At 35.6% G+C, this 25,386-nt stretch overlaps 25 non-coding genes across 25 annotated transcripts; all 25 read right to left on the bottom strand.

The window, feature by feature from the left end:
• Window positions 1-73: 73 nt before the first annotated feature.
• Window positions 74-146, bottom strand: TRNAK-UUU (transfer RNA lysine (anticodon UUU)). The gene has a single exon. It is a non-coding gene; the product is annotated as a tRNA-Lys (tRNA).
• Window positions 147-342: 196 nt separating this feature from the next.
• Window positions 343-415, bottom strand: TRNAK-UUU (transfer RNA lysine (anticodon UUU)). Its single transcript has one exon. It is a non-coding gene; the product is annotated as a tRNA-Lys (tRNA).
• A 1,344-nt stretch (window positions 416-1,759) lies between these two features.
• On the bottom strand, window positions 1,760-1,832 carry TRNAK-UUU (transfer RNA lysine (anticodon UUU)). Its single transcript has one exon. It is a non-coding gene; the product is annotated as a tRNA-Lys (tRNA).
• A 1,285-nt stretch (window positions 1,833-3,117) lies between these two features.
• Window positions 3,118-3,190, bottom strand: TRNAK-UUU (transfer RNA lysine (anticodon UUU)). The gene has a single exon. It is a non-coding gene; the product is annotated as a tRNA-Lys (tRNA).
• A 1,285-nt stretch (window positions 3,191-4,475) lies between these two features.
• TRNAK-UUU (transfer RNA lysine (anticodon UUU)) lies at window positions 4,476-4,548 on the bottom strand. Its single transcript has one exon. It is a non-coding gene; the product is annotated as a tRNA-Lys (tRNA).
• A 91-nt stretch (window positions 4,549-4,639) lies between these two features.
• TRNAK-UUU (transfer RNA lysine (anticodon UUU)) lies at window positions 4,640-4,712 on the bottom strand. The gene has a single exon. It is a non-coding gene; the product is annotated as a tRNA-Lys (tRNA).
• A 1,180-nt stretch (window positions 4,713-5,892) lies between these two features.
• On the bottom strand, window positions 5,893-5,965 carry TRNAK-UUU (transfer RNA lysine (anticodon UUU)). Its single transcript has one exon. It is a non-coding gene; the product is annotated as a tRNA-Lys (tRNA).
• Window positions 5,966-6,056: 91 nt separating this feature from the next.
• On the bottom strand, window positions 6,057-6,129 carry TRNAK-UUU (transfer RNA lysine (anticodon UUU)). The gene has a single exon. It is a non-coding gene; the product is annotated as a tRNA-Lys (tRNA).
• Window positions 6,130-7,309: 1,180 nt separating this feature from the next.
• TRNAK-UUU (transfer RNA lysine (anticodon UUU)) lies at window positions 7,310-7,382 on the bottom strand. The gene has a single exon. It is a non-coding gene; the product is annotated as a tRNA-Lys (tRNA).
• A 1,285-nt stretch (window positions 7,383-8,667) lies between these two features.
• On the bottom strand, window positions 8,668-8,740 carry TRNAK-UUU (transfer RNA lysine (anticodon UUU)). The gene has a single exon. It is a non-coding gene; the product is annotated as a tRNA-Lys (tRNA).
• A 1,285-nt stretch (window positions 8,741-10,025) lies between these two features.
• TRNAK-UUU (transfer RNA lysine (anticodon UUU)) lies at window positions 10,026-10,098 on the bottom strand. The gene has a single exon. It is a non-coding gene; the product is annotated as a tRNA-Lys (tRNA).
• A 91-nt stretch (window positions 10,099-10,189) lies between these two features.
• On the bottom strand, window positions 10,190-10,262 carry TRNAK-UUU (transfer RNA lysine (anticodon UUU)). The gene has a single exon. It is a non-coding gene; the product is annotated as a tRNA-Lys (tRNA).
• A 1,180-nt stretch (window positions 10,263-11,442) lies between these two features.
• TRNAK-UUU (transfer RNA lysine (anticodon UUU)) lies at window positions 11,443-11,515 on the bottom strand. The gene has a single exon. It is a non-coding gene; the product is annotated as a tRNA-Lys (tRNA).
• Window positions 11,516-11,606: 91 nt separating this feature from the next.
• TRNAK-UUU (transfer RNA lysine (anticodon UUU)) lies at window positions 11,607-11,679 on the bottom strand. The gene has a single exon. It is a non-coding gene; the product is annotated as a tRNA-Lys (tRNA).
• Window positions 11,680-12,859: 1,180 nt separating this feature from the next.
• Window positions 12,860-12,932, bottom strand: TRNAK-UUU (transfer RNA lysine (anticodon UUU)). Its single transcript has one exon. It is a non-coding gene; the product is annotated as a tRNA-Lys (tRNA).
• Window positions 12,933-13,023: 91 nt separating this feature from the next.
• On the bottom strand, window positions 13,024-13,096 carry TRNAK-UUU (transfer RNA lysine (anticodon UUU)). Its single transcript has one exon. It is a non-coding gene; the product is annotated as a tRNA-Lys (tRNA).
• Window positions 13,097-14,112: 1,016 nt separating this feature from the next.
• Window positions 14,113-14,185, bottom strand: TRNAK-UUU (transfer RNA lysine (anticodon UUU)). The gene has a single exon. It is a non-coding gene; the product is annotated as a tRNA-Lys (tRNA).
• A 91-nt stretch (window positions 14,186-14,276) lies between these two features.
• TRNAK-UUU (transfer RNA lysine (anticodon UUU)) lies at window positions 14,277-14,349 on the bottom strand. The gene has a single exon. It is a non-coding gene; the product is annotated as a tRNA-Lys (tRNA).
• A 1,016-nt stretch (window positions 14,350-15,365) lies between these two features.
• On the bottom strand, window positions 15,366-15,438 carry TRNAK-UUU (transfer RNA lysine (anticodon UUU)). Its single transcript has one exon. It is a non-coding gene; the product is annotated as a tRNA-Lys (tRNA).
• Window positions 15,439-15,529: 91 nt separating this feature from the next.
• Window positions 15,530-15,602, bottom strand: TRNAK-UUU (transfer RNA lysine (anticodon UUU)). The gene has a single exon. It is a non-coding gene; the product is annotated as a tRNA-Lys (tRNA).
• A 255-nt stretch (window positions 15,603-15,857) lies between these two features.
• TRNAK-UUU (transfer RNA lysine (anticodon UUU)) lies at window positions 15,858-15,930 on the bottom strand. Its single transcript has one exon. It is a non-coding gene; the product is annotated as a tRNA-Lys (tRNA).
• Window positions 15,931-17,274: 1,344 nt separating this feature from the next.
• On the bottom strand, window positions 17,275-17,347 carry TRNAK-UUU (transfer RNA lysine (anticodon UUU)). Its single transcript has one exon. It is a non-coding gene; the product is annotated as a tRNA-Lys (tRNA).
• A 1,344-nt stretch (window positions 17,348-18,691) lies between these two features.
• TRNAK-UUU (transfer RNA lysine (anticodon UUU)) lies at window positions 18,692-18,764 on the bottom strand. The gene has a single exon. It is a non-coding gene; the product is annotated as a tRNA-Lys (tRNA).
• Window positions 18,765-19,944: 1,180 nt separating this feature from the next.
• Window positions 19,945-20,017, bottom strand: TRNAK-UUU (transfer RNA lysine (anticodon UUU)). The gene has a single exon. It is a non-coding gene; the product is annotated as a tRNA-Lys (tRNA).
• Window positions 20,018-20,108: 91 nt separating this feature from the next.
• TRNAK-UUU (transfer RNA lysine (anticodon UUU)) lies at window positions 20,109-20,181 on the bottom strand. The gene has a single exon. It is a non-coding gene; the product is annotated as a tRNA-Lys (tRNA).
• Between the last annotated feature and the right edge of the window lie 5,205 nt (window positions 20,182-25,386).

The raw sequence follows: 25,386 nt of genomic DNA on the forward strand, positions 1-25,386 counted from the left end.
CCATCCCAGAAAGTAATATTTTACTTAGAAAAGCTGTTTATTAAACGCACAATAGTATTGTTTAAAAAGATCTCGCCCGAACAGGGACTTGAACCCTGGACCCTCAGATTAAAAGTCTGATGCTCTACCGACTGAGCTATCCAGGCTCTGATGTTCTCATTGTGCCATCCCAGAAAGTAATATTTTACTTGGAAAAGCTGTTTATTAAACGCACAACAGTATTGTTTAAAAGGATCTCGCCCGAACAGGGACTTGAACCCTGGACCCTCAGATTAAAAGTCTGATGCTCTAAAAGTCTGAAGCTGTTTATTAAACGCACAATAGTATTGTTTAAAAAGATCTCGCCCGAACAGGGACTTGAACCCTGGACCCTCAGATTAAAAGTCTGATGCTCTACCGACTGAGCTATCCAGGCTCTGATGTTCTCATTGTGCCATCCCAGAAAGTAATATTTTACTTGGAAAAGCTGTTTATTAAACGCACAACAGTATTGTTTAAAAGGATCTCGCCCGAACTGGGACTTGAACCCTGGACCCTCAGATTAAAAGTCTGATGCTCTACCGACTGAGCTATCCAGGCTCTGATGCTCTCATTGTGCCATCCCAGAAAGTAATATTTTACTTAGAAAAGCTGTTTATTAAACGCACAATAGTATTGTTTAAAAAGATCTCGCCCGAACAGGGACTTGATCCCTGGACCCTCATATTAAAAGTCTGATGCTCTACCGACTGAGCTATCCAGGCTCTGGTAGGAAAGTGATGCCAGTTTAGAAGGTTCTGCAAACTATAAAAATGGGAAAATTTTAGTACGCAAAAATGGAAAAAGATCTGTGTTACTGAAAGTATAAACTGAGAAGTTTGACTTGTAGGACCTCTTGACAAAACACAAATGATATGCCTCTAGGTTTACAGTGCAGATCATTAGATGCCATCAATATTATCACCCTTCAAAAATGTCTTTCCATTCTAATAGATGAAGAAAATTGATTTGTTACTAGTCTAATTGAAATGCTGTGTGCCTCTCACAGTACGATGAATTTGAGTCTCTGATGAAATGTAGCCTTCCAGATTTAATTTTTAACTGTACTACTTGGCGATGAATTAATTACTGCCTAAAAATGTTAATGTCTGCCAATTGAAAAGAGATCAAGTAGAGTCCAATGTAAAATGAGGCGAAATGATTGTCCATTATGTGGATATTTGAAATGTGACAAATAATGTACAGACTTTTCTTGGCTCAAAACATATTCTCCCTAGCTCATGTGATGAGGCTAAAACGAACCTAAATACTGAAGGAAAGAAGAATTAAATAAAGTTTTGCAGTTGTAAAACATTTGTTTCTGGAGATTATTTCAGATGAAATGACATTTGCCTCTGCATATTCAATAGTTTCTTTATCATTTTAATGAGTGAAGACAATGAAACCAATAGTCCATTTAAAATTTTCATAGGAATTTGCCAGCCTGTACAGATACTCAATGAACAATGAGTATATGAAGCAACAACAATTAAAAGATGCCTGCCTCAATGGGTGATTTTCCACTTTGCAAAGTTCTCCATTTTACAAAGAACAATCTGTTTTTAAAAAGATACTCGCCTGAACCAGGATATGCCAAAGAAAATTTTCTTTGTTGAAAACGGAAAAATATTAATATTATTGATAGAATAAACAGAGAAGTTTAGCTTTTAGAGTCTCTTGATGAAATTTTTTTTCTGCATCTGAGCTTATGCTGCAGATCATTAGATACCATAAATATACACGCCCGAACAGGGACTTGAACCCTGGACCCTCAGATTAAAAGTCTGATGCTCTACCGACTGAGCTATCCAGGCTCTGATGTTGTCATTGTGCCATCCCAGAAAGTAATATTTTACTTGGAAAAGCTGTTTATTAAACGCACAACAGTATTGTTTAAAAGGATCTCGCCCGAACAGGGACTTGAACCCTGGACCCTCAGATTAAAAGTCTGATGCTCTAAAAGTCTGAAGCTGTTTATTAAACGCACAATAGTATTGTTTAAAAAGATCTCGCCCGAACAGGGACTTGATCCCTGGACCCTCATATTAAAAGTCTGATGCTCTACCGACTGAGCTATCCAGGCTCTGGTAGGAAAGTGATGCCAGTTTAGAAGGTTCTGCAAACTATAAAAATGGGAAAATTTTAGTACGCAAAAATGGAAAAAGATCTGTGTTACTGAAAGTATAAACTGAGAAGTTTGACTTGTAGGACCTCTTGACAAAACACAAATGATATGCCTCTAGGTTTACAGTGCAGATCATTAGATGCCATCAATATTATCACCCTTCAAAAATGTCTTTCCATTCTAATAGATGAAGAAAATTGATTTGTTACTAGTCTAATTGAAATGCTGTGTGCCTCTCACAGTACGATGAATTTGAGTCTCTGATGAAATGTAGCCTTCCAGATTTAATTTTTAACTGTACTACTTGGCGATGAATTAATTACTGCCTAAAAATGTTAATGTCTGCCAATTGAAAAGAGATCAAGTAGAGTCCAATGTAAAATGAGGCGAAATGATTGTCCATTATGTGGATATTTGAAATGTGACAAATACTGTACAGACTTTTCTTGGCTCAAAACATATTCTCCCTAGCTCATGTGATGAGGCTAAAACGAACCTAAATACTGAAGGAAAGAAGAATTAAATAAAGTTTTGCAGTTGTAAAACATTTGTTTCTGGAGATTATTTCAGATGAAATGACATTTGCCTCTGCATATTCAATAGTTTCTTTATCATTTTAATGAGTGAAGACAATGAAACCAATAGTCCATTTAAAATTTTCATAGGAATTTGCCAGCCTGTACAGATACTCAATGAACAATGAGTATATGAAGCAACAACAATTAAAAGATGCCTGCCTCAATGGGTGATTTTCCACTTTGCAAAGTTCTCCATTTTACAAAGAACAATCTGTTTTTAAAAAGATACTCGCCTGAACCAGGATATGCCAAAGAAAATTTTCTTTGTTGAAAACGGAAAAATATTAATATTATTGATAGAATAAACAGAGAAGTTTAGCTTTTAGAGTCTCTTGATGAAATTTTTTTTCTGCATCTGAGCTTATGCTGCAGATCATTAGATACCATAAATATACACGCCCGAACAGGGACTTGAACCCTGGACCCTCAGATTAAAAGTCTGATGCTCTACCGACTGAGCTATCCAGGCTCTGATGTTGTCATTGTGCCATCCCAGAAAGTAATATTTTACTTGGAAAAGCTGTTTATTAAACGCACAACAGTATTGTTTAAAAGGATCTCGCCCGAACAGGGACTTGAACCCTGGACCCTCAGATTAAAAGTCTGATGCTCTAAAAGTCTGAAGCTGTTTATTAAACGCACAATAGTATTGTTTAAAAAGATCTCGCCCGAACAGGGACTTGATCCCTGGACCCTCATATTAAAAGTCTGATGCTCTACCGACTGAGCTATCCAGGCTCTGGTAGGAAAGTGATGCCAGTTTAGAAGGTTCTGCAAACTATAAAAATGGGAAAATTTTAGTACGCAAAAATGGAAAAAGATCTGTGTTACTGAAAGTATAAACTGAGAAGTTTGACTTGTAGGACCTCTTGACAAAACACAAATGATATGCCTCTAGGTTTACAGTGCAGATCATTAGATGCCATCAATATTATCACCCTTCAAAAATGTCTTTCCATTCTAATAGATGAAGAAAATTGATTTGTTACTAGTCTAATTGAAATGCTGTGTGCCTCTCACAGTACGATGAATTTGAGTCTCTGATGAAATGTAGCCTTCCAGATTTAATTTTTAACTGTACTACTTGGCGATGAATTAATTACTGCCTAAAAATGTTAATGTCTGCCAATTGAAAAGAGATCAAGTAGAGTCCAATGTAAAATGAGGCGAAATGATTGTCCATTATGTGGATATTTGAAATGTGACAAATACTGTACAGACTTTTCTTGGCTCAAAACATATTCTCCCTAGCTCATGTGATGAGGCTAAAACGAACCTAAATACTGAAGGAAAGAAGAATTAAATAAAGTTTTGCAGTTGTAAAACATTTGTTTCTGGAGATTATTTCAGATGAAATGACATTTGCCTCTGCATATTCAATAGTTTCTTTATCATTTTAATGAGTGAAGACAATGAAACCAATAGTCCATTTAAAATTTTCATAGGAATTTGCCAGCCTGTACAGATACTCAATGAACAATGAGTATATGAAGCAACAACAATTAAAAGATGCCTGCCTCAATGGGTGATTTTCCACTTTGCAAAGTTCTCCATTTTACAAAGAACAATCTGTTTTTAAAAAGATACTCGCCTGAACCAGGATATGCCAAAGAAAATTTTCTTTGTTGAAAACGGAAAAATATTAATATTATTGATAGAATAAACAGAGAAGTTTAGCTTTTAGAGTCTCTTGATGAAATTTTTTTTCTGCATCTGAGTTTATGCTGCAGATCATTAGATACCATAAATATACACGCCCGAACAGGGACTTGAACCCTGGACCCTCAGATTAAAAGTCTGATGCTCTACCGACTGAGCTATCCAGGCTCTGATGTTCTCATTGTGCCATCCCAGAAAGTAATATTTTACTTGGAAAAGCTGTTTATTAAACGCACAACAGTATTGTTTAAAAGGATCTCGCCCGAACAGGGACTTGAACCCTGGACCCTCAGATTAAAAGTCTGATGCTCTACCGACTGAGCTATCCAGGCTCTGATGCTCTCATTGTGCCATCCCAGAAAGTAATATTTTACTTAGAAAAGCTGTTTATTAAACGCACAATAGTATTGTTTAAAAAGATCTCGCCCGAACAGGGACTTGATCCCTGGACCCTCATATTAAAAGTCTGATGCTCTACCGACTGAGCTATCCAGGCTCTGGTAGGAAAGTGATGCCAGTTTAGAAGGTTCTGCAAACTATAAAAATGGGAAAATTTTAGTACGCAAAAATGGAAAAAGATCTGTGTTACTGAAAGTATAAACTGAGAAGTTTGACTTGTAGGACCTCTTGACAAAACACAAATGATATGCCTCTAGGTTTACAGTGCAGATCATTAGATGCCATCAATATTATCACCCTTCAAAAATGTCTTTCCATTCTAATAGATGAAGAAAATTGATTTGTTACTAGTCTAATTGAAATGCTGTGTGCCTCTCACAGTACGATGAATTTGAGTCTCTGATGAAATGTAGCCTTCCAGATTTAATTTTTAACTGTACTACTTGGCGATGAATTAATTACTGCCTAAAAATGTTAATGTCTGCCAATTGAAAAGAGATCAAGTAGAGTCCAATGTAAAATGAGGCGAAATGATTGTCCATTATGTGGATATTTGAAATGTGACAAATAATGTACAGACTTTTCTTGGCTCAAAACATATTCTCCCTAGCTCATGTGATGAGGCTAAAACGAACCTAAATACTGAAGGAAAGAAGAATTAAATAAAGTTTTGCAGTTGTAAAACATTTGTTTCTGGAGATTATTTCAGATGAAATGACATTTGCCTCTGCATATTCAATAGTTTCTTTATCATTTTAATGAGTGAAGACAATGAAACCAATAGTCCATTTAAAATTTTCATAGGAATTTGCCAGCCTGTACAGATACTCAATGAACAATGAGTATATGAAGCAACAACAATTAAAAGATGCCTGCCTCAATGGGTGATTTTCCACTTTGCAAAGTTCTCCATTTTACAAAGAACAATCTGTTTTTAAAAAGATACTCGCCTGAACCAGGATATGCCAAAGAAAATTTTCTTTGTTGAAAACGGAAAAATATTAATATTATTGATAGAATAAACAGAGAAGTTTAGCTTTTAGAGTCTCTTGATGAAATTTTTTTTCTGCATCTGAGTTTATGCTGCAGATCATTAGATACCATAAATATACACGCCCGAACAGGGACTTGAACCCTGGACCCTCAGATTAAAAGTCTGATGCTCTACCGACTGAGCTATCCAGGCTCTGATGTTCTCATTGTGCCATCCCAGAAAGTAATATTTTACTTGGAAAAGCTGTTTATTAAACGCACAACAGTATTGTTTAAAAGGATCTCGCCCGAACAGGGACTTGAACCCTGGACCCTCAGATTAAAAGTCTGATGCTCTACCGACTGAGCTATCCAGGCTCTGATGCTCTCATTGTGCCATCCCAGAAAGTAATATTTTACTTAGAAAAGCTGTTTATTAAACGCACAATAGTATTGTTTAAAAAGATCTCGCCCGAACAGGGACTTGATCCCTGGACCCTCATATTAAAAGTCTGATGCTCTACCGACTGAGCTATCCAGGCTCTGGTAGGAAAGTGATGCCAGTTTAGAAGGTTCTGCAAACTATAAAAATGGGAAAATTTTAGTACGCAAAAATGGAAAAAGATCTGTGTTACTGAAAGTATAAACTGAGAAGTTTGACTTGTAGGACCTCTTGACAAAACACAAATGATATGCCTCTAGGTTTACAGTGCAGATCATTAGATGCCATCAATATTATCACCCTTCAAAAATGTCTTTCCATTCTAATAGATGAAGAAAATTGATTTGTTACTAGTCTAATTGAAATGCTGTGTGCCTCTCACAGTACGATGAATTTGAGTCTCTGATGAAATGTAGCCTTCCAGATTTAATTTTTAACTGTACTACTTGGCGATGAATTAATTACTGCCTAAAAATGTTAATGTCTGCCAATTGAAAAGAGATCAAGTAGAGTCCAATGTAAAATGAGGCGAAATGATTGTCCATTATGTGGATATTTGAAATGTGACAAATAATGTACAGACTTTTCTTGGCTCAAAACATATTCTCCCTAGCTCATGTGATGAGGCTAAAACGAACCTAAATACTGAAGGAAAGAAGAATTAAATAAAGTTTTGCAGTTGTAAAACATTTGTTTCTGGAGATTATTTCAGATGAAATGACATTTGCCTCTGCATATTCAATAGTTTCTTTATCATTTTAATGAGTGAAGACAATGAAACCAATAGTCCATTTAAAATTTTCATAGGAATTTGCCAGCCTGTACAGATACTCAATGAACAATGAGTATATGAAGCAACAACAATTAAAAGATGCCTGCCTCAATGGGTGATTTTCCACTTTGCAAAGTTCTCCATTTTACAAAGAACAATCTGTTTTTAAAAAGATACTCGCCTGAACCAGGATATGCCAAAGAAAATTTTCTTTGTTGAAAACGGAAAAATATTAATATTATTGATAGAATAAACAGAGAAGTTTAGCTTTTAGAGTCTCTTGATGAAATTTTTTTTCTGCATCTGAGTTTATGCTGCAGATCATTAGATACCATAAATATACACGCCCGAACAGGGACTTGAACCCTGGACCCTCAGATTAAAAGTCTGATGCTCTACCGACTGAGCTATCCAGGCTCTGATGTTGTCATTGTGCCATCCCAGAAAGTAATATTTTACTTGGAAAAGCTGTTTATTAAACGCACAACAGTATTGTTTAAAAGGATCTCGCCCGAACAGGGACTTGAACCCTGGACCCTCAGATTAAAAGTCTGATGCTCTAAAAGTCTGAAGCTGTTTATTAAACGCACAATAGTATTGTTTAAAAAGATCTCGCCCGAACAGGGACTTGATCCCTGGACCCTCATATTAAAAGTCTGATGCTCTACCGACTGAGCTATCCAGGCTCTGGTAGGAAAGTGATGCCAGTTTAGAAGGTTCTGCAAACTATAAAAATGGGAAAATTTTAGTACGCAAAAATGGAAAAAGATCTGTGTTACTGAAAGTATAAACTGAGAAGTTTGACTTGTAGGACCTCTTGACAAAACACAAATGATATGCCTCTAGGTTTACAGTGCAGATCATTAGATGCCATCAATATTATCACCCTTCAAAAATGTCTTTCCATTCTAATAGATGAAGAAAATTGATTTGTTACTAGTCTAATTGAAATGCTGTGTGCCTCTCACAGTACGATGAATTTGAGTCTCTGATGAAATGTAGCCTTCCAGATTTAATTTTTAACTGTACTACTTGGCGATGAATTAATTACTGCCTAAAAATGTTAATGTCTGCCAATTGAAAAGAGATCAAGTAGAGTCCAATGTAAAATGAGGCGAAATGATTGTCCATTATGTGGATATTTGAAATGTGACAAATACTGTACAGACTTTTCTTGGCTCAAAACATATTCTCCCTAGCTCATGTGATGAGGCTAAAACGAACCTAAATACTGAAGGAAAGAAGAATTAAATAAAGTTTTGCAGTTGTAAAACATTTGTTTCTGGAGATTATTTCAGATGAAATGACATTTGCCTCTGCATATTCAATAGTTTCTTTATCATTTTAATGAGTGAAGACAATGAAACCAATAGTCCATTTAAAATTTTCATAGGAATTTGCCAGCCTGTACAGATACTCAATGAACAATGAGTATATGAAGCAACAACAATTAAAAGATGCCTGCCTCAATGGGTGATTTTCCACTTTGCAAAGTTCTCCATTTTACAAAGAACAATCTGTTTTTAAAAAGATACTCGCCTGAACCAGGATATGCCAAAGAAAATTTTCTTTGTTGAAAACGGAAAAATATTAATATTATTGATAGAATAAACAGAGAAGTTTAGCTTTTAGAGTCTCTTGATGAAATTTTTTTTCTGCATCTGAGCTTATGCTGCAGATCATTAGATACCATAAATATACACGCCCGAACAGGGACTTGAACCCTGGACCCTCAGATTAAAAGTCTGATGCTCTACCGACTGAGCTATCCAGGCTCTGATGTTGTCATTGTGCCATCCCAGAAAGTAATATTTTACTTGGAAAAGCTGTTTATTAAACGCACAACAGTATTGTTTAAAAGGATCTCGCCCGAACAGGGACTTGAACCCTGGACCCTCAGATTAAAAGTCTGATGCTCTAAAAGTCTGAAGCTGTTTATTAAACGCACAATAGTATTGTTTAAAAAGATCTCGCCCGAACAGGGACTTGATCCCTGGACCCTCATATTAAAAGTCTGATGCTCTACCGACTGAGCTATCCAGGCTCTGGTAGGAAAGTGATGCCAGTTTAGAAGGTTCTGCAAACTATAAAAATGGGAAAATTTTAGTACGCAAAAATGGAAAAAGATCTGTGTTACTGAAAGTATAAACTGAGAAGTTTGACTTGTAGGACCTCTTGACAAAACACAAATGATATGCCTCTAGGTTTACAGTGCAGATCATTAGATGCCATCAATATTATCACCCTTCAAAAATGTCTTTCCATTCTAATAGATGAAGAAAATTGATTTGTTACTAGTCTAATTGAAATGCTGTGTGCCTCTCACAGTACGATGAATTTGAGTCTCTGATGAAATGTAGCCTTCCAGATTTAATTTTTAACTGTACTACTTGGCGATGAATTAATTACTGCCTAAAAATGTTAATGTCTGCCAATTGAAAAGAGATCAAGTAGAGTCCAATGTAAAATGAGGCGAAATGATTGTCCATTATGTGGATATTTGAAATGTGACAAATACTGTACAGACTTTTCTTGGCTCAAAACATATTCTCCCTAGCTCATGTGATGAGGCTAAAACGAACCTAAATACTGAAGGAAAGAAGAATTAAATAAAGTTTTGCAGTTGTAAAACATTTGTTTCTGGAGATTATTTGAGATGAAATGACATTTGCCTCTGCATATTCAATAGTTTCTTTATCATTTTAATGAGTGAAGACAATGAAACCAATAGTCCATTTAAAATTTTCATAGGAATTTGCCAGCCTGTACAGATACTCAATGAACAATGAGTATATGAAGCAACAACAATTAAAAGATGCCTGCCTCAATGGGTGATTTTCCACTTTGCAAAGTTCTCCATTTTATAAAGAACAATCTGTTTTTAAAAAGATACTCGCCTGAACCAGGATATGCCAAAGAAAATTTTCTTTGTTGAAAACGGAAAAATATTAATATTATTGATAGAATAAACAGAGAAGTTTAGCTTTTAGAGTCTCTTGATGAAATTTTTTTTCTGCATCTGAGCTTATGCTGCAGATCATTAGATACCATAAATATACACGCCCGAACAGGGACTTGAACCCTGGACCCTCAGATTAAAAGTCTGATGCTCTACCGACTGAGCTATCCAGGCTCTGATGTTCTCATTGTGCCATCCCAGAAAGTAATATTTTACTTGGAAAAGCTGTTTATTAAACGCACAACAGTATTGTTTAAAAGGATCTCGCCCGAACAGGGACTTGAACCCTGGACCCTCAGATTAAAAGTCTGATGCTCTACCGACTGAGCTATCCAGGCTCTGATGTTCTCATTGTGCCATCCCAGAAAGTAATATTTTACTTAGAAAAGCTGTTTATTAAACGCACAATAGTATTGTTTAAAAAGATCTCGCCCGAACAGGGACTTGATCCCTGGACCCTCATATTAAAAGTCTGATGCTCTACCGACTGAGCTATCCAGGCTCTGGTAGGAAAGTGATGCCAGTTTAGAAGGTTCTGCAAACTATAAAAATGGGAAAATTTTAGTACGCAAAAATGGAAAAAGATCTGTGTTACTGAAAGTATAAACTGAGAAGTTTGACTTGTAGGACCTCTTGACAAAACACAAATGATATGCCTCTAGGTTTACAGTGCAGATCATTAGATGCCATCAATATTATCACCCTTCAAAAATGTCTTTCCATTCTAATAGATGAAGAAAATTGATTTGTTACTAGTCTAATTGAAATGCTGTGTGCCTCTCACAGTACGATGAATTTGAGTCTCTGATGAAATGTAGCCTTCCAGATTTAATTTTTAACTGTACTACTTGGCGATGAATTAATTACTGCCTAAAAATGTTAATGTCTGCCAATTGAAAAGAGATCAAGTAGAGTCCAATGTAAAATGAGGCGAAATGATTGTCCATTATGTGGATATTTGAAATGTGACAAATAATGTACAGACTTTTCTTGGCTCAAAACATATTCTCCCTAGCTCATGTGATGAGGCTAAAACGAACCTAAATACTGAAGGAAAGAAGAATTAAATAAAGTTTTGCAGTTGTAAAACATTTGTTTCTGGAGATTATTTCAGATGAAATGACATTTGCCTCTGCATATTCAATAGTTTCTTTATCATTTTAATGAGTGAAGACAATGAAACCAATAGTCCATTTAAAATTTTCATAGGAATTTGCCAGCCTGTACAGATACTCAATGAACAATGAGTATATGAAGCAACAACAATTAAAAGATGCCTGCCTCAATGGGTGATTTTCCACTTTGCAAAGTTCTCCATTTTACAAAGAACAATCTGTTTTTAAAAAGATACTCGCCTGAACCAGGATATGCCAAAGAAAATTTTCTTTGTTGAAAACGGAAAAATATTAATATTATTGATAGAATAAACAGAGAAGTTTAGCTTTTAGAGTCTCTTGATGAAATTTTTTTTCTGCATCTGAGCTTATGCTGCAGATCATTAGATACCATAAATATACACGCCCGAACAGGGACTTGAACCCTGGACCCTCAGATTAAAAGTCTGATGCTCTACCGACTGAGCTATCCAGGCTCTGATGTTCTCATTGTGCCATCCCAGAAAGTAATATTTTACTTGGAAAAGCTGTTTATTAAACGCACAACAGTATTGTTTAAAAGGATCTCGCCCGAACAGGGACTTGAACCCTGGACCCTCAGATTAAAAGTCTGATGCTCTACCGACTGAGCTATCCAGGCTCTGATGCTCTCATTGTGCCATCCCAGAAAGTAATATTTTACTTAGAAAAGCTGTTTATTAAACGCACAATAGTATTGTTTAAAAAGATCTCGCCCGAACAGGGACTTGATCCCTGGACCCTCATATTAAAAGTCTGATGCTCTACCGACTGAGCTATCCAGGCTCTGGTAGGAAAGTGATGCCAGTTTAGAAGGTTCTGCAAACTATAAAAATGGGAAAATTTTAGTACGCAAAAATGGAAAAAGATCTGTGTTACTGAAAGTATAAACTGAGAAGTTTGACTTGTAGGACCTCTTGACAAAACACAAATGATATGCCTCTAGGTTTACAGTGCAGATCATTAGATGCCATCAATATTATCACCCTTCAAAAATGTCTTTCCATTCTAATAGATGAAGAAAATTGATTTGTTACTAGTCTAATTGAAATGCTGTGTGCCTCTCACAGTACGATGAATTTGAGTCTCTGATGAAATGTAGCCTTCCAGATTTAATTTTTAACTGTACTACTTGGCGATGAATTAATTACTGCCTAAAAATGTTAATGTCTGCCAATTGAAAAGAGATCAAGTAGAGTCCAATGTAAAATGAGGCGAAATGATTGTCCATTATGTGGATATTTGAAATGTGACAAATAATGTACAGACTTTTCTTGGCTCAAAACATATTCTCCCTAGCTCATGTGATGAGGCTAAAACGAACCTAAATACTGAAGGAAAGAAGAATTAAATAAAGTTTTGCAGTTGTAAAACATTTGTTTCTGGAGATTATTTCAGATGAAATGACATTTGCCTCTGCATATTCAATAGTTTCTTTATCATTTTAATGAGTGAAGACAATGAAACCAATAGTCCATTTAAAATTTTCATAGGAATTTGCCAGCCTGTACAGATACTCAATGAACAATGAGTATATGAAGCAACAACAATTAAAAGATGCCTGCCTCAATGGGTGATTTTCCACTTTGCAAAGTTCTTCATTTTACAAAGAACAATCTGTTTTTAAAAAGATACTCGCCTGAACCAGGATATGCCAAAGAAAATTTTCTTTGTTGAAAACGGAAAAATATTAATATTATTGATAGAATAAACAGAGAAGTTTAGCTTTTAGAGTCTCTTGATTAAATTTTTTTTCTGCATCTGAGTTTATGCTGCAGATCATTAGATACCATAAATATACACGCCCGAACAGGGACTTGAACCCTGGACCCTCAGATTAAAAGTCTGATGCTCTACCGACTGAGCTATCCAGGCTCTGATGTTCTCATTGTGCCATCCCAGAAAGTAATATTTTACTTGGAAAAGCTGTTTATTAAACGCACAACAGTATTGTTTAAAAGGATCTCGCCCGAACAGGGACTTGAACCCTGGACCCTCAGATTAAAAGTCTGATGCTCTACCGACTGAGCTATCCAGGCTCTGGTAGGAAAGTGATGCCAGTTTAGAAGGTTCTGCAAACTATAAAAATGGGAAAATTTTAGTACGCAAAAATGGAAAAAGATCTGTGTTACTGAAAGTATAAACTGAGAAGTTTGACTTGTAGGACCTCTTGACAAAACACAAATGATATGCCTCTAGGTTTACAGTGCAGATCATTAGATGCCATCAATATTATCACCCTTCAAAAATGTCTTTCCATTCTAATAGATGAAGAAAATTGATTTGTTACTAGTCTAATTGAAATGCTGTGTGCCTCTCACAGTACGATGAATTTGAGTCTCTGATGAAATGTAGCCTTCCAGATTTAATTTTTAACTGTACTACTTGGCGATGAATTAATTACTGCCTAAAAATGTTAATGTCTGCCAATTGAAAAGAGATCAAGTAGAGTCCAATGTAAAATGAGGCGAAATGATTGTCCATTATGTGGATATTTGAAATGTGACAAATACTGTACAGACTTTTCTTGGCTCAAAACATATTCTCCCTAGCTCATGTGATGAGGCTAAAACGAACCTAAATACTGAAGGAAAGAAGAATTAAATAAAGTTTTGCAGTTGTAAAACATTTGTTTCTGGAGATTATTTCAGATGAAATGACATTTGCCTCTGCATATTCAATAGTTTCTTTATCATTTTAATGAGTGAAGACAATGAAACCAATAGTCCATTTAAAATTTTCATAGGAATTTGCCAGCCTGTACAGATACTCAATGAACAATGAGTATATGAAGCAACAACAATTAAAAGATGCCTGCCTCAATGGGTGATTTTCCACTTTGCAAAGTTCTCCATTTTACAAAGAACAATCTGTTTTTAAAAAGATACTCGCCTGAACCAGGATATGCCAAAGAAAATTTTCTTTGTTGAAAACGGAAAAATATTAATATTATTGATAGAATAAACAGAGAAGTTTAGCTTTTAGAGTCTCTTGATGAAATTTTTTTTCTGCATCTGAGTTTATGCTGCAGATCATTAGATACCATAAATATACACGCCCGAACAGGGACTTGAACCCTGGACCCTCAGATTAAAAGTCTGATGCTCTACCGACTGAGCTATCCAGGCTCTGATGTTCTCATTGTGCCATCCCAGAAAGTAATATTTTACTTGGAAAAGCTGTTTATTAAACGCACAACAGTATTGTTTAAAAGGATCTCGCCCGAACAGGGACTTGAACCCTGGACCCTCAGATTAAAAGTCTGATGCTCTACCGACTGAGCTATCCAGGCTCTGGTAGGAAAGTGATGCCAGTTTAGAAGGTTCTGCAAACTATAAAAATGGGAAAATTTTAGTACGCAAAAATGGAAAAAGATCTGTGTTACTGAAAGTATAAACTGAGAAGTTTGACTTGTAGGACCTCTTGACAAAACACAAATGATATGCCTCTAGGTTTACAGTGCAGATCATTAGATGCCATCAATATTATCACCCTTCAAAAATGTCTTTCCATTCTAATAGATGAAGAAAATTGATTTGTTACTAGTCTAATTGAAATGCTGTGTGCCTCTCACAGTACGATGAATTTGAGTCTCTGATGAAATGTAGCCTTCCAGATTTAATTTTTAACTGTACTACTTGGCGATGAATTAATTACTGCCTAAAAATGTTAATGTCTGCCAATTGAAAAGAGATCAAGTAGAGTCCAATGTAAAATGAGGCGAAATGATTGTCCATTATGTGGATATTTGAAATGTGACAAATAATGTACAGACTTTTCTTGGCTCAAAACATATTCTCCCTAGCTCATGTGATGAGGCTAAAACGAACCTAAATACTGAAGGAAAGAAGAATTAAATAAAGTTTTGCAGTTGTAAAACATTTGTTTCTGGAGATTATTTCAGATGAAATGACATTTGCCTCTGCATATTCAATAGTTTCTTTATCATTTTAATGAGTGAAGACAATGAAACCAATAGTCCATTTAAAATTTTCATAGGAATTTGCCAGCCTGTACAGATACTCAATGAACAATGAGTATATGAAGCAACAACAATTAAAAGATGCCTGCCTCAATGGGTGATTTTCCACTTTGCAAAGTTCTCCATTTTACAAAGAACAATCTGTTTTTAAAAAGATACTCGCCTGAACCAGGATATGCCAAAGAAAATTTTCTTTGTTGAAAACGGAAAAATATTAATATTATTGATAGAATAAACAGAGAAGTTTAGCTTTTAGAGTCTCTTGATGAAATTTTTTTTCTGCATCTGAGCTTATGCTGCAGATCATTAGATACCATAAATATACACGCCCGAACAGGGACTTGAACCCTGGACCCTCAGATTAAAAGTCTGATGCTCTACCGACTGAGCTATCCAGGCTCTGATGTTCTCATTGTGCCATCCCAGAAAGTAATATTTTACTTGGAAAAGCTGTTTATTAAACACACAACAGTATTGTTTAAAAGGATCTCGCCCGAACAGGGACTTGAACCCTGGACCCTCAGATTAAAAGTCTGATGCTCTACCGACTGAGCTATCCAGGCTCTGATGCTCTCATTGTGCCATCACAGAAAGTAATATTTTACTTAGAAAAGCTGTTTATTAAACGCACAATAGTATTGTTTAAAAAGATCTCGCCCGAACAGGGACTTGATCCCTGGACCCTCATATTAAAAGTCTGATGCTCTACCGACTGAGCTATCCAGGCTCTGATGTTCTCATTGTGCCATCCCAGAAAGTAATATTTTACTTGGAAAAGCTGTTTATTAAACGCACAACAGTATTGTTTAAAAGGATCTCGCCCGAACAGGGACTTGAACCCTGGACCCTCAGATTAAAAGTCTGATGCTCTACCGACTGAGCTATCCAGGCTCTGATGCTCTCATTGTGCCATCACAGAAAGTAATATTTTACTTAGAAAAGCTGTTTATTAAACGCACAATAGTATTGTTTAAAAAGATCTCGCCCGAACAGGAACTTGATCCCTGGACCCTCATATTAAAAGTCTGATGCTCTACCGACTGAGCTATCCAGGCTCTGGTAGGAAAGTGATGCCAGTTTAGAAGGTTCTGCAAACTATAAAAATGGGAAAATTTTAGTACGCAAAAATGGAAAAAGATCTGTGTTACTGAAAGTATAAACTGAGAAGTTTGACTTGTAGGACCTCTTGACAAAACACAAATGATATGCCTCTAGGTTTACAGTGCAGATCATTAGATGCCATCAATATTATCACCCTTCAAAAATGTCTTTCCATTCTAATAGATGAAGAAAATTGATTTGTTACTAGTCTAATTGAAATGCTGTGTGCCTCTCACAGTACGATGAATTTGAGTCTCTGATGAAATGTAGCCTTCCAGATTTAATTTTTAACTGTACTACTTGGCGATGAATTAATTACTGCCTAAAAATGTTAATGTCTGCCAATTGAAAAGAGATCAAGTAGAGTCCAATGTAAAATGAGGCGAAATGATTGTCCATTATGTGGATATTTGAAATGTGACAAATAATGTACAGACTTTTCTTGGCTCAAAACATATTCTCCCTAGCTCATGTGATGAGGCTAAAACGAACCTAAATACTGAAGGAAAGAAGAATTAAATAAAGTTTTGCAGTTGTAAAACATTTGTTTCTGGAGATTATTTCAGATGAAATGACATTTGCCTCTGCATATTCAATAGTTTCTTTATCATTTTAATGAGTGAAGACAATGAAACCAATAGTCCATTTAAAATTTTCATAGGAATTTGCCAGCCTGTACAGATACTCAATGAACAATGAGTATATGAAGCAACAACAATTAAAAGATGCCTGCCTCAATGGGTGATTTTCCACTTTGCAAAGTTCTCCATTTTACAAAGAACAATCTGTTTTTAAAAAGATACTCGCCTGAACCAGGATATGCCAAAGAAAATTTTCTTTGTTGAAAACGGAAAAATATTAATATTATTGATAGAATAAACAGAGAAGTTTAGCTTTTAGAGTCTCTTGATGAAATTTTTTTTCTGCATCTGAGCTTATGCTGCAGATCATTAGATACCATAAATATACACGCCCGAACAGGGACTTGAACCCTGGACCCTCAGATTAAAAGTCTGATGCTCTACCGACTGAGCTATCCAGCCTCTGATGTTCTCATTGTGCCATCCCAGAAAGTAATATTTTACTTGGAAAAGCTGTTTATTAAACGCACAACAGTATTGTTTAAAAGGATCTCGCCCGAACAGGGACTTGAACCCTGGACCCTCAGATTAAAAGTCTGATGCTCTACCGACTGAGCTATCCAGGCTCTGATGCTCTCATTGTGCCATCCCAGAAAGTAATATTTTACTTAGAAAAGCTGTTTATTAAACGCACAATAGTATTGTTTAAAAAGATCTCGCCCGAACAGGGACTTGATCCCTGGACCCTCATATTAAAAGTCTGATGCTTTACCGACTGAGCTATCCAGGCTCTGGTAGGAAAGTGATGCCAGTTTAGAAGGTTCTGCAAACTATAAAAATGGGAAAATTTTAGTACGCAAAAATGGAAAAAGATCTGTGTTACTGAAAGTATAAACTGAGAAGTTTGACTTGTAGGACCTCTTGACAAAACACAAATGATATGCCTCTAGGTTTACAGTGCAGATCATTAGATGCCATCAATATTATCACCCTTCAAAAATGTCTTTCCATTCTAATAGATGAAGAAAATTGATTTGTTACTAGTCTAATTGAAATGCTGTGTGCCTCTCACAGTACGATGAATTTGAGTCTCTGATGAAATGTAGAATTCCAGATTTAATTTTTAACTGTACTACTTGGCGATGAATTAATTACTGCCTAAAAATGTTAATGTCTGCCAATTGAAAAGAGATCAAGTAGAGTCCAATGTAAAATGAGGCGAAATGATTGTCCATTATGTGGATATTTGAAATATGACAAATAATGTACAGACTTTTCTTGGCTCAAAACATATTCTCCCTAGCTCATGTGATGAGGCTAAAACGAACCTAAATACTGAAGGAAAGAAGAATTAAATAAAGTTTTGCAGTTGTAAAACATTTGTTTCTGGAGATTATTTCAGATGAAATGACATTTGCCTCTGCATATTCAATAGTTTCTTTATCATTTTAATGAGTGAAGACAATGAAACCAATAGTCCATTTAAAATTTTCATAGGAATTTGCCAGCCTGTACAGATACTCAATGAACAATGAGTATATGAAGCAACAACAATTAAAAGATGCCTGCCTCAATGGGTGATTTTCCACTTTGCAAAGTTCTCCATTTTACAAAGAACAATCTGTTTTTAAAAAGATACTCGCCTGAACCAGGATATGCCAAAGAAAATTTTCTTTGTTGAAAACGGAAAAATATTAATATTATTGATAGAATAAACAGAGAAGTTTAGCTTTTAGAGTCTCTTGATGAAATTTTTTTTCTGCATCTGAGCTTATGCTGCAGATCATTAGATACCATAAATATACACGCCCGAACAGGGACTTGAACCCTGGACCCTCAGATTAAAAGTCTGATGCTCTACCGACTGAGCTATCCAGCCTCTGATGTTCTCATTGTGCCATCCCAGAAAGTAATATTTTACTTGGAAAAGCTGTTTATTAAACGCACAACAGTATTGTTTAAAAGGATCTCGCCCGAACAGGGACTTGAACCCTGGACCCTCAGATTAAAAGTCTGATGCTCTACCGACTGAGCTATCCAGGCTCTGATGCTCTCATTGTGCCATCCCAGAAAGTAATATTTTACTTAGAAAAGCTGTTTATTAAACGCACAATAGTATTGTTTAAAAAGATCTCGCCCGAACAGGGACTTGATCCCTGGACCCTCATATTAAAAGTCTGATGCTTTACCGACTGAGCTATCCAGGCTCTGGTAGGAAAGTGATGCCAGTTTAGAAGGTTCTGCAAACTATAAAAATGGGAAAATTTTAGTACGCAAAAATGGAAAAAGATCTGTGTTACTGAAAGTATAAACTGAGAAGTTTGACTTGTAGGACCTCTTGACAAAACACAAATGATATGCCTCTAGGTTTACAGTGCAGATCATTAGATGCCATCAATATTATCACCCTTCAAAAATGTCTTTCCATTCTAATAGATGAAGAAAATTGATTTGTTACTAGTCTAATTGAAATGCTGTGTGCCTCTCACAGTACGATGAATTTGAGTCTCTGATGAAATGTAGAATTCCAGATTTAATTTTTAACTGTACTACTTGGCGATGAATTAATTACTGCCTAAAAATGTTAATGTCTGCCAATTGAAAAGAGATCAAGTAGAGTCCAATGTAAAATGAGGCGAAATGATTGTCCATTATGTGGATATTTGAAATGTGACAAATAATGTACAGACTTTTCTTGGCTCAAAACATATTCTCCCTAGCTCATGTGATGAGGCTAAAACGAACCTAAATACTGAAGGAAAGAAGAATTAAATAAAGTTTTGCAGTTGTAAAACATTTGTTTCTGGAGATTATTTCAGATGAAATGACATTTGCCTCTGCATATTCAATAGTTTCTTTATCATTTTAATGAGTGAAGACAATGAAACCAATAGTCCATTTAAAATTTTCATAGGAATTTGCCAGCCTGTACAGATACTCAATGAACAATGAGTATATGAAGCAACAACAATTAAAAGATGCCTGCCTCAATGGGTGATTTTCCACTTTGCAAAGTTCTCCATTTTACAAAGAACAATCAGTTTTTAAAAAGATACTCGCCTGAACCAGGATATGCCAAAGAAAATTTTCTTTGTTGAAAACGGAAAAATATTAATATTATTGATAGAATAAACAGAGAAGTTTAGCTTTTAGAGTCTCTTGATGAAATTTTTTTTCTGCATCTGAGCTTATGCTGCAGATCATTAGATACCATAAATATACACGCCCGAACAGGGACTTGAACCCTGGACCCTCAGATTAAAAGTCTGATGCTCTACCGACTGAGCTATCCAGGCTCTGATGTTCTCATTGTGCCATCCCAGAAAGTAATATTTTACTTGGAAAAGCTGTTTATTAAACTCACAACAGTATTGTTTAAAAGGATCTCGCCCGAACAGGGACTTGAACCCTGGACCCTCAGATTAAAAGTCTGATGCTCTACCGACTGAGCTATCCAGGCTCTGATGCTCTCATTGTGCCATCCCAGAAAGTAATATTTTACTTAGAAAAGCTGTTTATTAAACGCACAATAGTATTGTTTAAAAAGATCTCGCCCGAACAGGGACTTGATCCCTGGACCCTCATATTAAAAGTCTGATGCTTTACCGACTGAGCTATCCAGGCTCTGGTAGGAAAGTGATGCCAGTTTAGAAGGTTCTGCAAACTATAAAAATGGGAAAATTTTAGTACGCAAAAATGGAAAAAGATCTGTGTTACTGAAAGTATAAACTGAGAAGTTTGACTTGTAGGACCTCTTGACAAAACACAAATGATATGCCTCTAGGTTTACAGTGCAGATCATTAGATGCCATCAATATTATCACCCTTCAAAAATGTCTTTCCATTCTAATAGATGAAGAAAATTGATTTGTTACTAGTCTAATTGAAATGCTGTGTGCCTCTCACAGTACGATGAATTTGAGTCTCTGATGAAATGTAGAATTCCAGATTTAATTTTTAACTGTACTACTTGGCGATGAATTAATTACTGCCTAAAAATGTTAATGTCTGCCAATTGAAAAGAGATCAAGTAGAGTCCAATGTAAAATGAGGCGAAATGATTGTCCATTATGTGGATATTTGAAATGTGACAAATAATGTACAGACTTTTCTTGGCTCAAAACATATTCTCCCTAGCTCATGTGATGAGGCTAAAACGAACCTAAATACTGAAGGAAAGAAGAATTAAATAAAGTTTTGCAGTTGTAAAACATTTGTTTCTGGAGATTATTTCAGATGAAATGACATTTGCCTCTGCATATTCAATAGTTTCTTTATCATTTTAATGAGTGAAGACAATGAAACCAATAGTCCATTTAAAATTTTCATAGGAATTTGCCAGCCTGTACAGATACTCAATGAACAATGAGTATATGAAGCAACAACAATTAAAAGATGCCTGCCTCAATGGGTGATTTTCCACTTTGCAAAGTTCTCCATTTTACAAAGAACAATCAGTTTTTAAAAAGATACTCGCCTGAACCAGGATATGCCAAAGAAAATTTTCTTTGTTGAAAACGGAAAAATATTAATATTATTGATAGAATAAACAGAGAAGTTTAGCTTTTAGAGTCTCTTGATGAAATTTTTTTTCTGCATCTGAGCTTATGCTGCAGATCATTAGATACCATAAATATACACGCTCGAACAGGGACTTGAACCCTGGACCCTCAGATTAAAAGTCTGATGCTCTACCGACTGAGCTATCCAGGCTCTGATGTTCTCATTGTGCCATCCCAGAAAGTAATATTTTACTTGGAAAAGCTGTTTATTAAACGCACAACAGTATTGTTTAAAAGGATCTCGCCCGAACAGGGACTTGAACCCTGGACCCTCAGATTAAAAGTTTGATGCTCTACCGACTGAGCTATCCAGGCTCTGATGCTCTCATTGTGCCATCCCAGAAAGTAATATTTTACTTAGAAAAGCTGTTTATTAAACGCACAATAGTATTGTTTAAAAAGATCTCGCCCGAACAGGGACTTGATCCCTGGACCCTCATATTAAAAGTCTGATGCTCTACCGACTGAGCTATCCAGGCTCTGGTAGGAAAGTGATGCCAGTTTAGAAGGTTCTGCAAACTATAAAAAATTGAAAATTTTAGTATGCAAAAATGGAAAAAGATCTGTGTTACTGAAAGTATAAACTGAGAAGTTTGACTTGTAGGACCTCTTGACAAAACACAAATGATATGCCTCTAGGTTTACAGTGCAGATCATTAGATGCCATCAATATTATCACCCTTAAAAAATGTCTTTCCATTCTAATAGATGAAGAAAATTGATTTGTTACTAGTCTAATTGAAATGCTGTGTGCCTCTCACAGTACGATGAATTTGAGTCTCTGATGAAATGTAGCCTTCCAGATTTAATTTTTAACTGTACTACTTGGCGATGAATTAATTACTGCCTAAAAATGTTAATGTCTGCCAATTGAAAAGAGATCAAGTAGAGTCCAATGTAAAATGAGGCGAAATGATTGTCCATTATGTGGATATTTGAAATGTGACAAATAATGTACAGACTTTTCTTGGCTCAAAACATATTCTCCCTAGCTCATGTGATGAGGCTAAAACGAACCTAAATACTGAAGGAAAGAAGAATTAAATAAAGTTTTGCAGTTGTAAAACATTTGTTTCTGGAGATTATTTCAGATGAAATGACATTTGCCTCTGCATATTCAATAGTTTCTTTATCATTTTAATGAGTGAAGACAATGAAACCAATAGTCCATTTAAAATTTTCATAGGAATTTGCCAGCCTGTACAGATACTCAATGAACAATGAGTATATGAAGCAACAACAATTAAAAGATGCCTGCCTCAATGGGTGATTTTCCACTTTGCAAAGTTCTCCATTTTACAAAGAACAATCTGTTTTTAAAAAGATACTCGCCTGAACCAGGATATGCCAAAGAAAATTTTCTTTGTTGAAAACGGAAAAATATTAATATTATTGATAGAATAAACAGAGAAGTTTAGCTTTTAGAGTCTCTTGATGAAATTTTTTTTCTGCATCTGAGCTTATGCTGCAGATCATTAGATACCATAAATATACACGCCCGAACAGGGACTTGAACCCTGGACCCTCAGATTAAAAGTCTGATGCTCTACCGACCGAGCTATCCAGGCTCTGATGTTCTCATTGTGCCATCCCAGAAAGTAATATTTTACTTGGAAAAGCTGTTTATTAAACGCACAACAGTATTGTTTAAAAGGATCTCGCCCGAACAGGGACTTGAACTCTGGACCCTCAGATTAAAAGTCTGATGCTCTACCGACTGAGCTATCCAGGCTCTGATGTTCTCATATTGCCATCCCAGAAAGTAATATTTTACTTGGAAGAGCTGTTTATTAAACGCACAATAGTATTGTTTAAAAAGATCTCGCCCGAACAGGGACTTGATCCCTGGACCCTCATATTAAAAGTCTGATGCTCTACCGACTAAGCTATACAGGCTCTGGTAGGAAAGTGGTGCCAGTTTAGAAGGTTCTGCAAACTATAAAAAAGGGAAAATTTTAGTACGCAAAAATGGAAAAAGATCTGTGTTACTGAAAGTATAAACTGAGAAGTTTGACTTGTAGGACCTCTTGACAAAACACAAATGATATGCCTCTAGGTTTACAGTGCAGATCATTAGATGCCATCAATATTATCACCCTTCAAAAATGTCTTTCCATTCTATTAGATGAAGAAAATTGATTTGTTACTAGTCTAATTGAAATGCTGTGTGCCTCTCACAGTACGATGAATTTGAGTCTCTGATGAAATGTAGCCTTCCAGATTTAATTTTTAACTGTACTACTTGGCGATTAATTAATTACTGCCTAAAAATGTTAATGTCTGCCAATTGAAAAGAGATCAAGTAGAGTCCAATGTAAAATGAGGCGAAATGATTGTCCATTATGTGGATATTTGAAATGTGACAAATAATGTACAGACTTTTCTTGGCTCAAAACATATTCTCCCTAGCTCATGTGATGAGGCTAAAACGAACCTAAATACTGAAGGAAAGAAGAATTATATAAAGTTTTGCAGTTGTAAAACATTTGTTTCTGGAGATTATTTCAGATGAAATGACATTTAGCCTCTGCATATACAATAGTTTCTTTATCATTTTAATGAGTGAAGACAATGAAACCAATAGTCCATTTAAAATTTTCATAGGAATTTGCCAGCCTGTACAGATACTCAATGAACAATGAGTATATGAAGCAAAAACAATTAAAAGATGCCTGCCTCAATGGGTGATTTTCCACTTTGCAAAGTTCTCCATTTTACAAAGAACAATCTGTTTTTAAAAAGATACTCGCCTGAACCAGGATATGCCAAAGAAAATTTTCTTTTTTTAAAACATAAAAAGATTTGTATTATTGATAGAATAAACAGAGAAGTTTAGCTTTTAGAGTCTCTTGATGAAATATTTTTTTCTGCATCTGAGCTTATGCTGCAGATCATTAGATACCATAAATATACACACCCGAACACGGACTTGAACTCTGGACCCTCAGATTAAAAGTCTGATGCTCTACCGACTGAGCTATCCAGGATCTGATGCTCTCATTGTGCCATCCCAGAAAGTAATATTTTACTTAGAAAAGCTGTTTATTAAACGCACAATAGTATTGTTTAAAAAGATCTCGCCCGAACAGGGACTTGATCCCTGGACCCTCATATTAAAAGTCTGATGCTCTACCGACTGAGCTATCAAGGCTCTGGTAGGAAAGTGGTGCCAGTTTAGAAGGTTCTGCAAACTATAAAAAAGTGAAAATTTTAGTACGCAAAAATGGAAAAAGATCTATGTTACTGAAAGTATAAACTGAGAAGTTTGACTTGTAGGACCTCTTGACATAACACAAATGATATGCCTCTAGGTTTACAGTGCAGATCATTAGATGCCATCAATATTATCACCCTTCAAAAATGTCTTTCCATTCTAATAGATGAAGAAAATTGATTTGTTACTAGTCTAATTGAAATGCTGTGTGCCTCTCACAGTACGATGAATTTGAGTCTCTGATGAAATGTAGCCTTCCAGATTTAATTTTTAACTGTACTACTTGGCGATGAATTAATTACTGCCTAAAAATGTTAATGTCTGCCAATTGAAAAGAGATCAAGTAGAGTCCAATGTAAAATGAGGCGAAATGATTGTCCATTATGTGGATATTTGAAATGTGACAAATAATGTACAGACTTTTCTTGGCTCAAAACATATTCTCCCTAGCTCATGTGATGAGGCTAAAACGAACCTAAATACTGAAGGAAAGAAGAATTAAATAAAGTTTTGCAGTTGTAAAACATTTGTTTCTGGAGATTATTTCAGATGAAATGACATTTGCCTCTGCATATTCAATAGTTTCTTTATCATTTTAATGAGTGAAGACAATGAAACCAATAGTCCATTTAAAATTTTCATAGGAATTTGCCAGCCTGTACAGATACTCAATGAACAATGAGTATATGAAGCAACAACAATTATAAGATGCCTGCCTCAATGGGTGATTTTCCACTTTGCAAAGTTCTCCATTTTACAAAGAACAATCTGTTTTTAAAAAGATACTCGCCTGAACCAGGATATGCCAAAGAAAATTTTCTTTGTTGAAAACGGAAAAATATTAATATTATTGATAGAATAAACAGAGAAGATTAGCTTTTAGAGTCTC

This window comes from Crinia signifera, chromosome 1 (assembly GCF_055691185.1).
Source record: "Crinia signifera chromosome 1, ASM5569118v1, whole genome shotgun sequence".
In the NCBI taxonomy this organism is placed as follows: Eukaryota; Metazoa; Chordata; class Amphibia; order Anura; family Myobatrachidae; genus Crinia; species Crinia signifera.